Here is a 14,811-nt window from a genome sequence, read left to right on the forward strand (position 1 = left end):
TTAAACATTCCTTAGATAGGAAGTCAAAGGAAAAATCTCAATTGTCCCTGACTCCTTGGTGACATTTAAATCTTCCCCTTCTATCAGTCTATTTGTGAGCCCTCTAAATGTAGTTTAACTTACAACCTGACTTAGTTTACCTATAGAATCTATTTAAATAGATTTGTCTATGCATGAGATTATGACTATTTAACTAAATTTTTTCAAGTGTTTTAACACTGAAGGAAGCATGGGATTAGGAATCTCTTTATCTTTTGTGTCCTATGAGGAATATACAAGATTGCAAAATGTAAAAGAATTATTTCTCCATCACTCAAATGTAATTTTGTCTGTAAGAGGCCTTGTTAGAATCCTAATTTTCAGTCAGGTTTATTGTTTCACTCTGAAGCCTGAACTTATGCTTAAGCAGAATAAAACCTAGGTTTCTTTTTGCCTGTATAATTTCTATATAGTGGTAAATATCTTTGGACAGCAGTCTCCTATCCCATGAACTCAGAGAGGAGACATTTCTCCCCACACAGGGAGAAAATAGATCTTCATTGGATTAAAAATCATTTTTAAAAATCAGTATCAATAAGATTCTCTCATTTTCTTGGATCCCCAAGTGTTTTAAATGGAAGGCAAATAGTTCTGAATTTCTATATATACCAACTCCAAACACTATTCCTCTCTTTTGTAGCCCCATTGTTCACAAATAATAAAATATGTAAGTAAAAGTAGTTGTGACCAATCATAATTTTATACAGAGAGTTAGTCACCTTAAAGTCATAGCTCAAACCACAAGTAAATAACTTCAAAGAAAAGATAATCTTTCAAATGAATATCTATCCAATGAGATGGAAAGAAAGAGGAGAAAGGGAAGGAAAAATACTAAAACATACACATGAATCTCGATCAGGGTAAAGTTCAGTACCAATGAGACACGCACCCAAGGTATGCCTCTGTGGACAAAGGCACCATGACATGCCCAGCTGCACTCACCATCAGTCATGGCAGTGGTCCGTCTTCACTATTCCTCCTCAATGTCAGTCTCTTCCATTCTTTGCTCTTGAAATATGTGAGCCCCCCTTCCATCCCTGTACCTCTGTGTACATTGTTCACAATAATCTCTTTGTCATTCTTAGGACTGGAAGAATTAGTATTGTCTGTTTCAGATTATAGTTCCCAGAAATTCATGCAGTTGGGCTTTGAGAACCTTCTCTCTCTACCTGCAGAAAAATAAGTTTCCTAAAAAAAAAAAAAAGCAAAGAAACAAACCCTGCTGCATATATACATACATACGTACATACATATAAAATAAATACAAGTTATTTAGAAAGGGAATACAGTAAGATCTGGGGTGGAATGGTCAAGAAAAGCTTCATTTGCAAGGTGATCTTTAAGGAAGTAAAGTACACCACGAGGTAGAGGCTAGGAAAGAGTACATTCCAGGCATAACAGATGGCCAGTACAAAGGCATCAATGAATCAGCCTGAAAGCATTTATTACATGTTTACTATGTGTCAAGGACTGTGCCAAGCTTCAAGGAATACAAAAACAAAAGAGAAGACAGACTCTGTCCTCAATGAGCTTACATTGTAATGAAGGAGACAATAAACATAGGAGATTAGTAGTTAGAAGGATATGTTGGTATGGAAAATTACATAGATATTGTGTGAAGCCATAAGAGAGTAGATTGTCATACCCTTTATAATAGCAATGACAGTGTTGATTTGACTATAGTTTCAGGAGGGACTTGAATGTAACAGACAAGGATCTAAATGTGGCAGCAAAGGAATTATTGAAAAAATGGCAGAGACTTCCAGGGGTGGGGTCAAGATGGCAGAACAGAGGAAGCACTGGGTGAGCTCTGCTAACACTCCCTGCCAAACAACTTTAAAAAAAAATCTTAAATTGAATTCTGGAGAGTCAGAGACAACAAAAGGTTAGAGTGAGACCTTCTTACAGCTCAAGCCAACTGATATCAGAAAAAAAAGATCTGTGACATAGAGGTGGAGTTTGGACAGGAGACCATGTAGATGAAACACTGGTGGTGGGACTAGGTGATAGTGACAGACATAGCAGCAGCCTGAATTACTACTGATTAGAGAATGCAAATTAAACAGCTCTAAGATACCACATCACATCTATCAGATGGGCTAACATGACAAAATAGGAAAATGATAAATGTCAGAGATGTGGAAAAATTAGAACACTGATGCATTGCTGGTATAGTTATGAACTGATTCAATCATTCTGGAGAGCAATTTGAAACTATGCCCAAAGGGTTTTGAAAATGTACACAGCCTTTGATCCAGAAAAACTACCTCTAGGTCTATATCCCAGAAAGATGATAAAAAATGGAAAAGGATCCACATGTACAAAAATATTTATAGCCCCTTGTTTTGTGGTGGTAAAGAATTGTAAATTGAAGGGATGCCCATCAATTGGGGAATGGCTGAACAAGTTGTGGCATATGAATGTAATGGAATACTATAGTTCCATAAGAAATGATGAGCAGGCAGATTTCAGAAAAACCTGGAAAAACTTGTATGAACTGATCCTGAGTGAAGTGAGCACAACCAGGAGAGCTCTGTACACAGTAACAGCAACATTGTATTTTAATACACTTTGATAGCTTAGCTCTTTTCAGCAAAGCAAGGATCTAAGACAACTCCAAAAAACTCATGATGTAAAATGCTATCTACACCCAGAGAAAGAACTCTAGGGTATGAATGCTGATCAAAGCAGACAATATGCTCTTTTTTGTTTTTTGTTTCTTCTTTCTTGTGGTTTTTCCCCTTTGTTCTGATTCTTCTTTCACAACATGACTAATGTGGAAATATGTTTAATATAACTGCACATGTATAGCCTATATCAGATCGCATGACATCTTGGGGAGGAAGGAGGAGAGGGGTAAACTTAGATCTCAAAGTCTTATAAAAGTGAATGCTGGAAATTAAGGTTTTACAAAAGAAGAAGCAGCAGTTTCAGGAACTCTCAAGTTGGAGATGGTAAGGGGACCTGGCAACTGGACAGAAAATGATTAGAGGGGACTAGTGTGCTAGCAATAGACACAAGGCTGAGTGCCATTTGGTAATTCAATTGCCTATATCTACTTCTGAGTCATAGTTCAAGGACAGAGACAAGCACCTTCAGTCAAGAGGAAGCAAGAGCCCTGAGGAGCAACATCACTTTTGGTCACAAGGCGTTAGGGATCCTGAAGAACATTATCTCTTCCAATCCCAAGACAGGAGGGGTCCTGATGAGCAGTATCAGTTGCAGTCCTAAGGAAACAGCAACTCTTCCTGGGTAACAACCAAAGTGCTGACCAGGAAAGCAATGACCACACCTCTCCCCAGATCATACCACCTTGGAAGCACTGAAAACTTCCAGACTAGCAGAACTAGTTCTGAAAACAGCAGTGAGAAAAAGCCTGAAATTTGAGACAGAGTCCTCCACCCCACTTCCAATTCTCCAGTGCCAAGAACAGAGATCAACTTTAACATGAAGTTCAAAATTAAGAAATAGGTTGGGAAAATGAGCAAACAACAACCAAAAAAAGAACTCAACTATAGTGATAGGAAAGATCAAAACCCAAACTCAAGTAGACAATGAAGTCAAGACAGCTATGAACAAAGCCTCAAAGAAAAATAAAATTGTTTCAACAAGAATTCCTGGACAGCTAAAAAATTATTTTCAAAATCAGAATCATAGAGGGAAAATTAGGTAAAGAAATGAGAACAAAGGAAGAAATTATGAAAAGATGTTTAATAACTTGGTAGAAGAGACACAAAAAAAAACCTGAAGAAAATAACACCTCAAAAAACAGAATTGGCCAAATTTTTAAAAAAGGAACAAAACTCCACTTAAAAAGCAAAATTGGACAAACAAAAAAAAGAGGTCTAAAACTTCACTGAAGAAATAATTCTTTAAAAATAATAGTTAGTAATAATAAATAATAAAAATAATAATTAAATTTAAAAAATAATTATTTAAAAATTAGAATTGGGCAAGTGAAAGCTTGACACATCAAGAGGAATCAAACAAAATCAAAAGCATAAAAAAATAGGAGAAAATGCAGAAAAAATCACTGGAAAAACAAGTGACCTGAAAAGTAGATCAAGGAGAGAGAATTTAAGGATTATTGGACTACCTGAAAGTCATGATCAAAGAAAGCGTCTAGACATCATATTTCAAGAAAATATCAAGGAAAACTACCCCACTCTTGTAGAACTTTCATCATGCCCATTTTTGATGAACTTTTCCTTGATATTTCTAATTTTCTTGAAGAGATCATTTGTTTTTCCCATTCTATTGTTTTCTTCTTTGTCTCTGCATTGCTTATTTTAGAAAATCAAGGGAAAGCTTCAGACAAAAAGTAAGCATGATAAAAGACAAAAATGGTAGGGATTTAACAGAAGCAGAAGAGATTACGAAAATCTGTGGAAAGAAAACATAAAACAACTATACAAGAAAGATGTTAACATCACCAATAGCCACAATTGTGTGGTTATTGATCTAGTGCCAGACATTGTGGAGAATGAAGGCAAATGGGCCTTAGGAAGCATCATGAACAATAAGGCTAGGGGAGGTGGTGGAATTCCAGCTGAGTTATTTAAAATGCCAAAAGATGATATTATTTAAAGTACTTTACTCAATATGCCAGCAAATTTGGAAAACTCAACAATTGACACTGGATTGGAAAAGATCAGTTTACGTCACAATCTTAAAGAAGGGCAATGTCAAGGAATGTTCAAGTTACTGAACAATTGCACTTATTTCACACTCCAGTAAGATTTTCATAAGATTCTGCAAGCTAGGCTTCAGAAACATGTGAACTGAGAATTATCTGCAGAGCAGGCTGGTTTTCAAGAGACAGAAGAACTAGAGACCAAATTGCTAATGCTAACTGGATTATGGAGAAAACAAGGAAGCTCCAGAAAGACATTTACTTCTGCATCATTGATTACACTAAAGCCTTTCACTGTATGGATCACAATAAATTGTGTCAAGTCCTCAAAGAGATGGGAGTACCAGATTATACTTGCCTTCTGAGGAACCTGTATGAGGGCCAAGAAGTAACAGAATCAAACATGATGGGTTTAAGATTAGAAAAGGAGTACAACAAGGCCATATATTGTCACCTTATTTATTTAATCACAGGAAATGCCAGGCTAGATGAATCAAAAGCTGAAATTAAGGTTGCCAAAAGAAATTTCAACAATCTCAGATATGCAGATGATACACTGTGATGGCAGAAAATTAAGAGGAATTAAGAAGTCTCTTAATAAGAGTGAAGGAAGACAGTGGAAGAGCTGGCTTAAAGCTTAACATCAAAAGAACTAAGATCTTGGCAAATGGTCCCACCCCTTTCTGGCAAATAGAGGGAGAAGAAATGGGAGCACTGTCCGATTTATCTTCTTGGGCTCAAAAATCACCGTAAATGGCAACTGTAGCCATAAAACTAAAAGATTCTTTCTCATTGGAAGGAAAGCTATGGCAAATCTGAACAGCATACCAAAAAAAGCAGAGACATCACCTCACTGACAAAGGTCCATAGAGTCAAAGCTATGGGTTTTCCAGTAGCAATGTATGACTGTGAGACTTGGACTGTAAAGAAAGCTGAGGGCTTTTGAATTGTGATGCTGGAGAAGACCAGTGAGAAGACCTTGGACAGCAAGGAAATCAGGTTGGTCAATACTTAAATTAATTCAGACCATTTACTAGAAGGTCAAATATCAAAGTTGAAGCTTAAATACTTTGGCCACACAACAAGAAGACAGGACTCATTGGAAAAGATCCTAATGTTGAAGGCAAAAGGAAAAGGTGAAAGCAGAAGATAAGAGGGATAGATAGTATCACAGAAGCAATGAACATGAACTTGGAAGATAGAGGGGCCTGACATGCCATGATTCATGGGATCACAAAGACTTAGACATGACTGACTGATTGAACAACAACCAATCCTACAACTAGAGGGCAAAAGAGAAATTGAAAGAATACACTGATTACCACCCAAAAGATATCCCAAAATGAAAACTCCTGGGAATACCATAGCTAAATTCCAGAACTCCCAGGTCATAGAGAAAAACTTCAAGCAGCCAGAAAGAAAGAGCTTCCACATTAAAGGAGCAGAAGTCTTGGAATATGATATTCCAGAAGACTAAAGACCTGGGATTACAACCAACAATAACCTACCCAGCAAACTGAGTATAATCCTTCAAAAGGGAAATGTATATTTAATGAAATAGAGATTCACAAGCATTCCTGATGAAAAGAGCAGAGCTAAATAGAAAATTTGACTTCCAATACAAGACTCAAGGGAAGTATAAAATGGTAAATATGAAAGATAAATCATAAGGGACTGAATAAGGTTAAGCTATTTACATTTCTATATGGGAAGATAATATATGTAACTTCTAAGTTTATCATTATTAGGGCAGTTAGAAGGATTCTACATAGAAAAAGAGTAAGCTGATTATGATGGAATGATATAAAAAATAAATGAGAAAGAGGGATGCAGTAGGCGAAGGAGGAAAAGAGGGAAAGAATGGAGGAAATAAAAAGTCATGCAAGGAAGAGCTTTCACAGTGAAGGAAAAAAGGAAAGGGGGCAACACTTGAACATCCCACATCTAAATTGGTTCAAAGGGCAAAATAATAATAGCAATCAGCCTTACTAAATGGGGAACCAGATAAGGGAAAGGGAAGCAATATAAGGGACGGCAGAAAAAAGAAGGCAGTGGACAGAAGCAAAACAGACTTTAGAGGATGGTCAGGATATAAAGAGAGAGAGAGAGATGGATAAACAGAAGAAAATAGGGTAGAAGGAAATGCACAGTTAGTAACCATAACTGTGGAGTTGAATAGGACGAACTCACCCATAAAACAGAAGCAGATAGCAGAATGGATTAGAAACCAAAATCCAACAATATTTTGTTTATAGGAAACATATTTGAAACAGAGTTAAAATAAGGGACTGAATCTATTGTGCTTCAACTGATTTTTTAAAAAAGACAAAGGTAACAACCATGATATCAGACAAAACAAAAGCAAAAATAAACCTAATTAAAAGAGTTAATCAGGGAAATTACATTTTGTTAAAAGACACTGTAGAAAATGAAGCAATATTAATACTAAACATATATGTACCAAATGGCATAGCATCTACATTCTTAAAGGAGAAGTTAAAGGAATTACAAGGGGAAATAGAGAGTAAAATTATACAAGTGGAGAACCTCAATTTTCCCCCTCAGTACTGTACCTTTTTCTTGGTGGTATATGGTACCTTCACAAAAATTGACCATGTATTAAGGCATAAAAAAATTACAAACAAATGCAGAAAAGCAGAAATAGTAAACACATCCTCTTCAGACCATAATGCAACAAAAATCACATTTAGAAAAGGACCGTGAAAACATAGATTAAAAATTGGAAACTAAATAATCTAATCCTAAAGAATTAGTGGGTCAAAGAAAAAAGTCGTAAAAGCAATCAATAATTTCATTAGTAAGAATGACAACAATGAGACCACATTCCAAAGTTTGTGAGATTCAACCCAAGAAATACTTAGAGAAAAATGTATATCTCTGAACACATACACCAATAAAAGAGAGAAAGAGCAGACCAGTGAACTAGGCATAAAACTAAAAAAAATGAATAAATTTAAAATCTCCAATTAAACACCAAAATGGAAATTCTGAAAATAAGTGATTGAAATTAAAAACTGAAAGTAAAAGAAAACAACGTGGAATTAATAGAGGAGCTGGTTTTATGGGGGTGGGGGGACACAATTAAAATAAATAAATCATTCGTTAATTTGCTTTTTTTAAAAAAATGAAAAAAAAAAATTACCAGTCTCAAAAATGAAAGGGGTGAATGCACCACCAATGAAGATGACATTAAAGCAATTATTAGGAGTTATTTTCCCAATCATACTGATAATCTAAGTGAAATGGATGAATACCTATAAAAACTTCCCAGATGAACAGAAGAGGAAATAGAATACTTAAATAACTCAGTCTCAGAAAAAGAAATTGAACAAGCCATCAAACAAGCCATCAATGAACTCCTCTAAGAAAAGAAAATCCTTAGGACCAGACGGATTTACAAGTGAATTCTACCAAATAATTAAGGAATAATTAATCCCAATATTATATAAACAATTCAAAAAATAGGTAAAGAAGAAGTTGTACTAAATTCCTTTTATGACACAAATATGGTTTTGATACTTAAACTAGGGAGAGCAAAAACAGCAAAAGAAAATTATAGACTAATTTTCTTAGTTAATTTTCTTAATGCAAAAATTTTGAATAAAATGCTAACAAGGAGATTACAGCAATATATGGCAGCGATCATACTGTATGACAAAGTGGGATTTATAGCAGGAATGTAGGGCTGGTTCAATATTAGAAGGAATATCAGCATAATTGACCATGGCAATAACAAAACCAACAGAAATCATGATTATCTCAATAGATGCAGAAAAAGCCTTTCACAAAATACATATAATCCTATAAAAAAAAAAACACTAGAAAGCATAGGAATGAATGAAGCCTTTCTTAAAATGAAAAGTCATATCCAACCAAAACCAAGAGTAAGCATTACCTGCAATGAGGATAAACTTGAAGCCTTCCCAATAACATCAGGGAAACAAGGATGTCCATTATCACCACTATTATTCTGCTAGTTATAGAAATATGACAAGAAAAAGACACTGAAAAAATAAAAATAGGTGATGAGGAAGCTAAACTGTCACTCTTTGTAGGTGATATGATGGTATACTTAGAGAACCCTAGAGAATCAACTAAAAATCTAGTTGAAGCAATTAACAACTCTGGCAAAGTTTCCAGATATAAAATAAACCCACATAAATCACCAACATTTCTATATGTTACCAACAAATCCCTGTAGTAAGAGATAAAAAGAGAAATTCAATTTAAAATAATTACAGACAATACAAAATACTTGAGAGTTTACCTGCCAAGAGAAACCCAAAGATTATATGAACACAATTACAAAACACTTTTCACACAAAGACAGATCTAAACAACTGGAGAAATAATCATTGCTCATGGGTAGACTGAGCCTATGTAATAAAAATGACAGTTCTACTCAAATTAATCTGCTTGCTTAGTGCCACATCAATCAAACAAAGAATTATTTTATAGAGCTAGAAAAAAATAATAAAATTAATCTGGAAGGACAAAAGGTCAAGAATGTCAAGGGAATCAATGGGGAAAAAAAAGAATATGAAGGAAGACAGCCTAGCAGTACCTGATCTCAAACTATATTATACAACAGTAATCATCAAAACAACCTGGTACTGGCTAAGAAATAGAGGGGTGGAACAGCGGGATTGATTAGGTGTACAATATACAGTAGTAAGTGAACATACTAAACTCACGTTTGTCTTTACAATGTTGTTAAATTGTTCCCTTGGTTCTGTTCTCTTCACTCTTCATCAATTCCTACAAGTCCTTATTGTTTTCCCTAAAATACTTCCATCATTATTTCTGATGGAACAATAATTTTCATTACATTCATATACAGTAATTTGTTCAGCAATTGCTCAATTTATAGACTCCTTTTTATTTTCCATTTCTTTGACACTTCAGAAAGAGCTTCCATAAATATTTTGGTCTACATGGGGTCCTTTTCCTCCTTCTTTGCCCTATATGTTGTATAGACCTCGGAATGGTATCCATGAATCAAAGAGTATGCACAACTTAGTAATTTTTAGGGCACAGGTCCAAATTGCTCCCTTTCAAAAAATCTGTTTCACCTTTTCAAGTAACTTCTCCCATCCCTCTATGGAGTATGACTTGGTTTTCAGAGCCAGGTGTCAAATGATCACCACCAATGAAAAAGTGGACAGGAAGGACATTTACTTTATTCCTCTGAAGACTGCTGTTCTTACCAGCTCATGATCTCACTTCTAGAGGTATATGAATTTGAAATTTGTTGCCAGTTTTGCACAATCCAATACTGGACTTTCCCTTTTTCCCATCTATTCTAAGTTTGCTCCAAGACCCCACATCAGCTTCTGTTGTTCCTGTAGCCAGGCTTCTGTCTCCAAAGAGGGGATACTCTTTCTCTCTTCCTTTCCTTTCTCTCTCTGAGCCATGAGTAAAGTACAAATGCTCAAGTTAGGTTGACCAATATTTTTTTTTTCATCATGGTGAATATTTAACAGGACAGACTAAGCTTCTTTACCCCAAAAGGAAATAAAGATGTTCAAGTCAGCAAACAGCCCTCAGGGACATTTGGCTTCCTTTCAGGAGAGAGGGAGGAGATGGGGAAAAGAGGATTTCTTGGTCTGGCACCAAGAATTGCTGGCATCATTCCTCTCTCCATGGCTCCACACTGCTATCTCTATGTAGATGATGCTCTGATGTACACATGGATAGTGCTAATCTTTCTTCAGAACTCCAGTCCCACATTGCCACATGTCAGTTGGATATTTCTGACTGGATGTTCCATAGGTATCTTAAACTCAACATGTGCGACCCTGTCACTGGGCAAGTCACTTAATATTTGTTTGCCTGAGTTTCTTCAATTGTAAAGTAGCGATAATATTACTATATTAATATTCCAGGGTTGTTGTAAGCAATCAGATAAGATACTATTTGTAAATTGCCTGGTATACAGTAGACACTTAATAAATGTATGTTTCCTTCATAACTTCCTCATTCCTCTTCTGCCATCATCCTTCCTGTCACCAAGACAAATTCACATTCTTGGCGTTATCATTAAATCTTTTCAGCCCAATTAGTAATCAAGTATTTTCATTTCCATCAAAATATCTCTTTTCTATATCCCTTTCTCTACTTTCACATCACCAGTGTGATTGGGAGTGGGAGGGTGGGATAAGAATGATAACAAAGGACCCTGGATAAGAGAGGCTCTGCCGATAGGAAGGCAACCAAGAAAGAACAGGGTTATAAAAAGGTAAAGAAAAGAGAATATCCAAGAGAGTAGGACTTTTAGCAGTGTTCAGCGCTGCACAGAGGTCTCACGTGCATCTATCAACAAAAGGTCAAAAGTCCCATTTCTCTTTCTTTTATTTCAAGGATAATGTCATGTGGATGTGGCTCCATTTCCTAAGAAATAGAGAACATTGTCCATCCTTACCAGTTTCCTAGAGGAAGAGTTCTTTGGCTGCCCTGAGAGGGAGGATACTTTCCATGAATGAAGTGGTTGACCCTACTCCAACCTATTCCAAGTTTTGGAGCACCATGCTCAATTCTGGGTGCCATATTTTAGGAAATCAACAGGCATGGATTAAGGGCTTACAGTGTGCCAGATGTGCTAAGTGCTAGCAATACAAATATAAGCAAAAAGACAGTCTAATGAAAGAAGACAACAGACAAAAGGAAACTGCAAACTAAGGAGTGGGGGGAAGGTACCTCCACCTGGCATGACAGAGAAAGAGAAAGTCAGGAGGGTTCAGAGTATAGACTGGAGAGGACTGTTGGACATTGGACATTCCAGCAACTGGAATGGTGAAGGTTCTCAAAATCAGGACATAGGAGGACCAGGTGAAGAACCAAGGGAATACTTAGGAAAAAAAGAGATTTTCTTTTTTGAGAAGGGGGAGGGGAAAGATGATGGCTGTCTTTAAAGATCTAATGATGTCATTTGGAAAAGGGATTAGAGAATGCTCTGCTAGATCCCAGAGGACAGGACTAGAAGAAATGGATGAATTTGTATGTTTGTAAATGTTTATAGCAGCTCTCTTTGTAGTGGCAAAGAACTGGAGATTTCAGGGAAGCCCATCCATTGGGGAATGCCTTGAACAAGCTGTGGTATATGATTGTGACAGAACATTATGGCACTGCAAGAAACGAGAATGAGCCCAGTGATCTTAGGGAAAAACATAGAAAGACTTGCAAAGAAGGAGATGACCAGAACCAAGAGAATATTGTGTACAGTAATAGCAATATTGTTTTAAGGATGATTTGAGCAAATAAGTCGTTTTGACTGTTACAAATATCCAAATTAACTATAAAGGACATATGAAGAAAGATGCCATCTGCATCCAGAGAAAGAACCGATAAATAGAAGTATGTAGAGAGTGATTTTACACACTATTTGTGTCTGATGATGGCCATCTCTAGAATGGGAGGAGGTAAGAGAAAAAAGAAAAAAAGAAATTTATATGATGATTGTTACATATTTTAAAAGTTGTGCATAGCCGATTTGCAGTTCCATGTACAATCACCATTTTTTTTATTATACTATGTTATGGAAATGCTTGTTTTATTCCATAAATTAAAAATAAAATAAATAAATGTGAAAAATTATAGATTAAAAAAAAAAGAAATGGATGGAAGTTGAGAAATGGCCAAGAAGCAACGTCTTAACTCTTGGAGCTCTCCAAAGCAGTTTTGGGAATAGCTGGTTCTCCCTCTCTGGAAGCCCCCATGCAAAGCTGGATGGCCACTTGTCAAATTTCTGGTACATGGGAGATTTGGAGCCTCTGATATCCCTTCCGACTCAGGGACTTCATGTGATATTATGTCTGGATCAAAGAAACAGGTCAAAAGAGAAGTCAGATAACCACAAGGATGTGATTAAAACAGGTCTTTCATTAAAACATTTCTTAGGTTGAAAAGATATGGCAGAAAACCTATTACCCTCTTTTTCCTTTTATCTTCTTATTCTGTGTGCAAAGAGAGCATTTAACAGGAAGGAAATTCATTTTCCTTGCTGGATCAGAATGAAATATGAACTCCCTAGCTTGGCATTCAGAGTGCCATCCAATCTCATCCAAACCTACCTTTCTGCTTTTCTTTCAACATCACTGCCTTTCCCACAGTCAGTCAACAAGGGTTTATTAAATGCTTCTGTGCCAGACACTGTGCCCAGCACTGAGGATACAAGAATGGCAAAAGCCGTCCTTGCCTCCAGGAGCTCCTGCCAAAAAAGCATCAGTGGAGACAACGTCCTAATAACTACATAGGAGAGAACAGAAAGAACAGGTCATCCTAGAGGGAAGGTTCTAGCAGATTGGGGTGGGGGTTGGTTTCATGCCCTCAGCACAGGGCTTCGCCCATGGCAGAGACTTTCTAAATGTTTGTTGAAGGTGAATGTTTATTGTTCACATCCATGTGTAAAGCACTTTCCTTTTGTATGACCCCCCACTTCACCCACTTCAGTTGTGTGCTGGTGAGCATTTAACAACCGGCTTTCTAGAGGGGAAAATATCCACCATGCTTTCCAATATGATCTGCATTAATATTTTCTCTACCACTCTCTTAAATCTAGACAATCAAGAAAATAGTAAATAAAGCCCCAATGCATAACATTTGCTGATTTCTGAGCTGTGAAATTCTGAAAGTGATTAGTTCTAGTCTACTGTGCCCCCTGAAGCACCTTTAAAAATAGGGATTGGGACTCTGACTTCATTGCTAGAGGAAGCTGACCCTACCAGTTCAGGTTGACACCTTCTCTGCCCCTTCTAGTCTTAGGGTTGCCTAGTGTCTGGAAAGACTCAGCCAGGGTCACGTGGTCCTCATCTGTCAGAAGAGGGTTCTAAACCCAAATCTTGCTCCCAACTTGTTTCAGGCTTCCTCTCATACCCTCCTCATTGTCGTAAACATGGCATGTCTTCCAGTTCCTACTTGAGACAAGCTTTGGTTCCATTTCAAAGGTCATATGTGCTGTCTTGACCTAGTCTGTTGGTCTCTGCCTTGCCTTGACCTCTAGTACCTCTGAAGTCATTGGTGTATGCCCAGCAATTCACCCTGGATACTTAATTAGTCACTAGGGCAAAAGATCGTTGCCATCTTCCTGAGAAACTGGGATGGCCAGTTCAGAAAGAAACCTTAATGTTGGTAGGAATTCACATTTATCTGGCCTCGTTAAGATGGCAGAGTGTGATCCTCAAGACCACTCATGAGGTGGATAGCTGAAACATTAGTACCCCCATTTTAGAGATGAAACTTAGGCTCCAAGAGAAAAAGTGACTTCCCCAATGTCACAGTGTTGTAGGTATTGGATAAGGGTCTGAATCTAGATCTCTGCACAGCACCTCCAGGCTCTTTCCCCTCCATACCTAAGGGCAGAATGGTTTGTGAGACCAGCGCTGGACTGGACCTTTCTGGGAGGCTTAAGAGGAGTCAACTTTGAGGGGTGAAGGGGAAAGAAACTGCTGTATGTATGGGTATCTGGAGTGAGCTTCTGACAGAGCACAGCTGGTAAGGGTTTAACACTTCTCCTTGGTGGGGGAGGGGACATGCATGAGAGACACGGAAGCTTAATCTGCATTATTAAGATTTTCCCCATCACTTTCCGAAATCTAGAGGCAATGAAGCAATCATCAAGCTCTGGTTTTAGTATTTGTCCATTTCAAAGGTATGAATGCTCACGTGGAAGTGGAACAATCGGTCTTGGGAGTCATTCATCAGGCTCTCTCATTGCTGTTCCATCCCATCTGAATCTGTGATCCTGTGCACGACAGGACACCAGTGCTGTCAATGGGGATGTCTGGGCAAAGATAATGGAGTATTTTGCCATTTCCTTCTTCAGTGGATTAAGGTAAACAGAGGTTAAGTGCCTTACCCAGGGTCACACAGCCAGTGTTGAAAGGCCAAATTTGAACTCAGGCCTTCCTGACTCCAGGCCCAGAACTCTACCTGCTGAGCCACCTAGCTGCCTCTGTGCTCCATTGTACCCAGATGTGTGACTTTGGGTAAGTCACTCTACTTTCTTTGGGCCACTGTTTTTCTTCAGCTATAAAATGAGGGAGTTGGAATAGCTAACCTCTTGTCTCTTCCAGCTCAGACTATATTCACAGCTCCCTTTGTACCATTTTCTTTTAGGGTTC

The sequence above is a fragment of the Notamacropus eugenii genome, chromosome 7 (assembly GCF_028372415.1).
Source record: "Notamacropus eugenii isolate mMacEug1 chromosome 7, mMacEug1.pri_v2, whole genome shotgun sequence".
NCBI lineage: Eukaryota > Metazoa > Chordata > Mammalia > Diprotodontia > Macropodidae > Notamacropus > Notamacropus eugenii.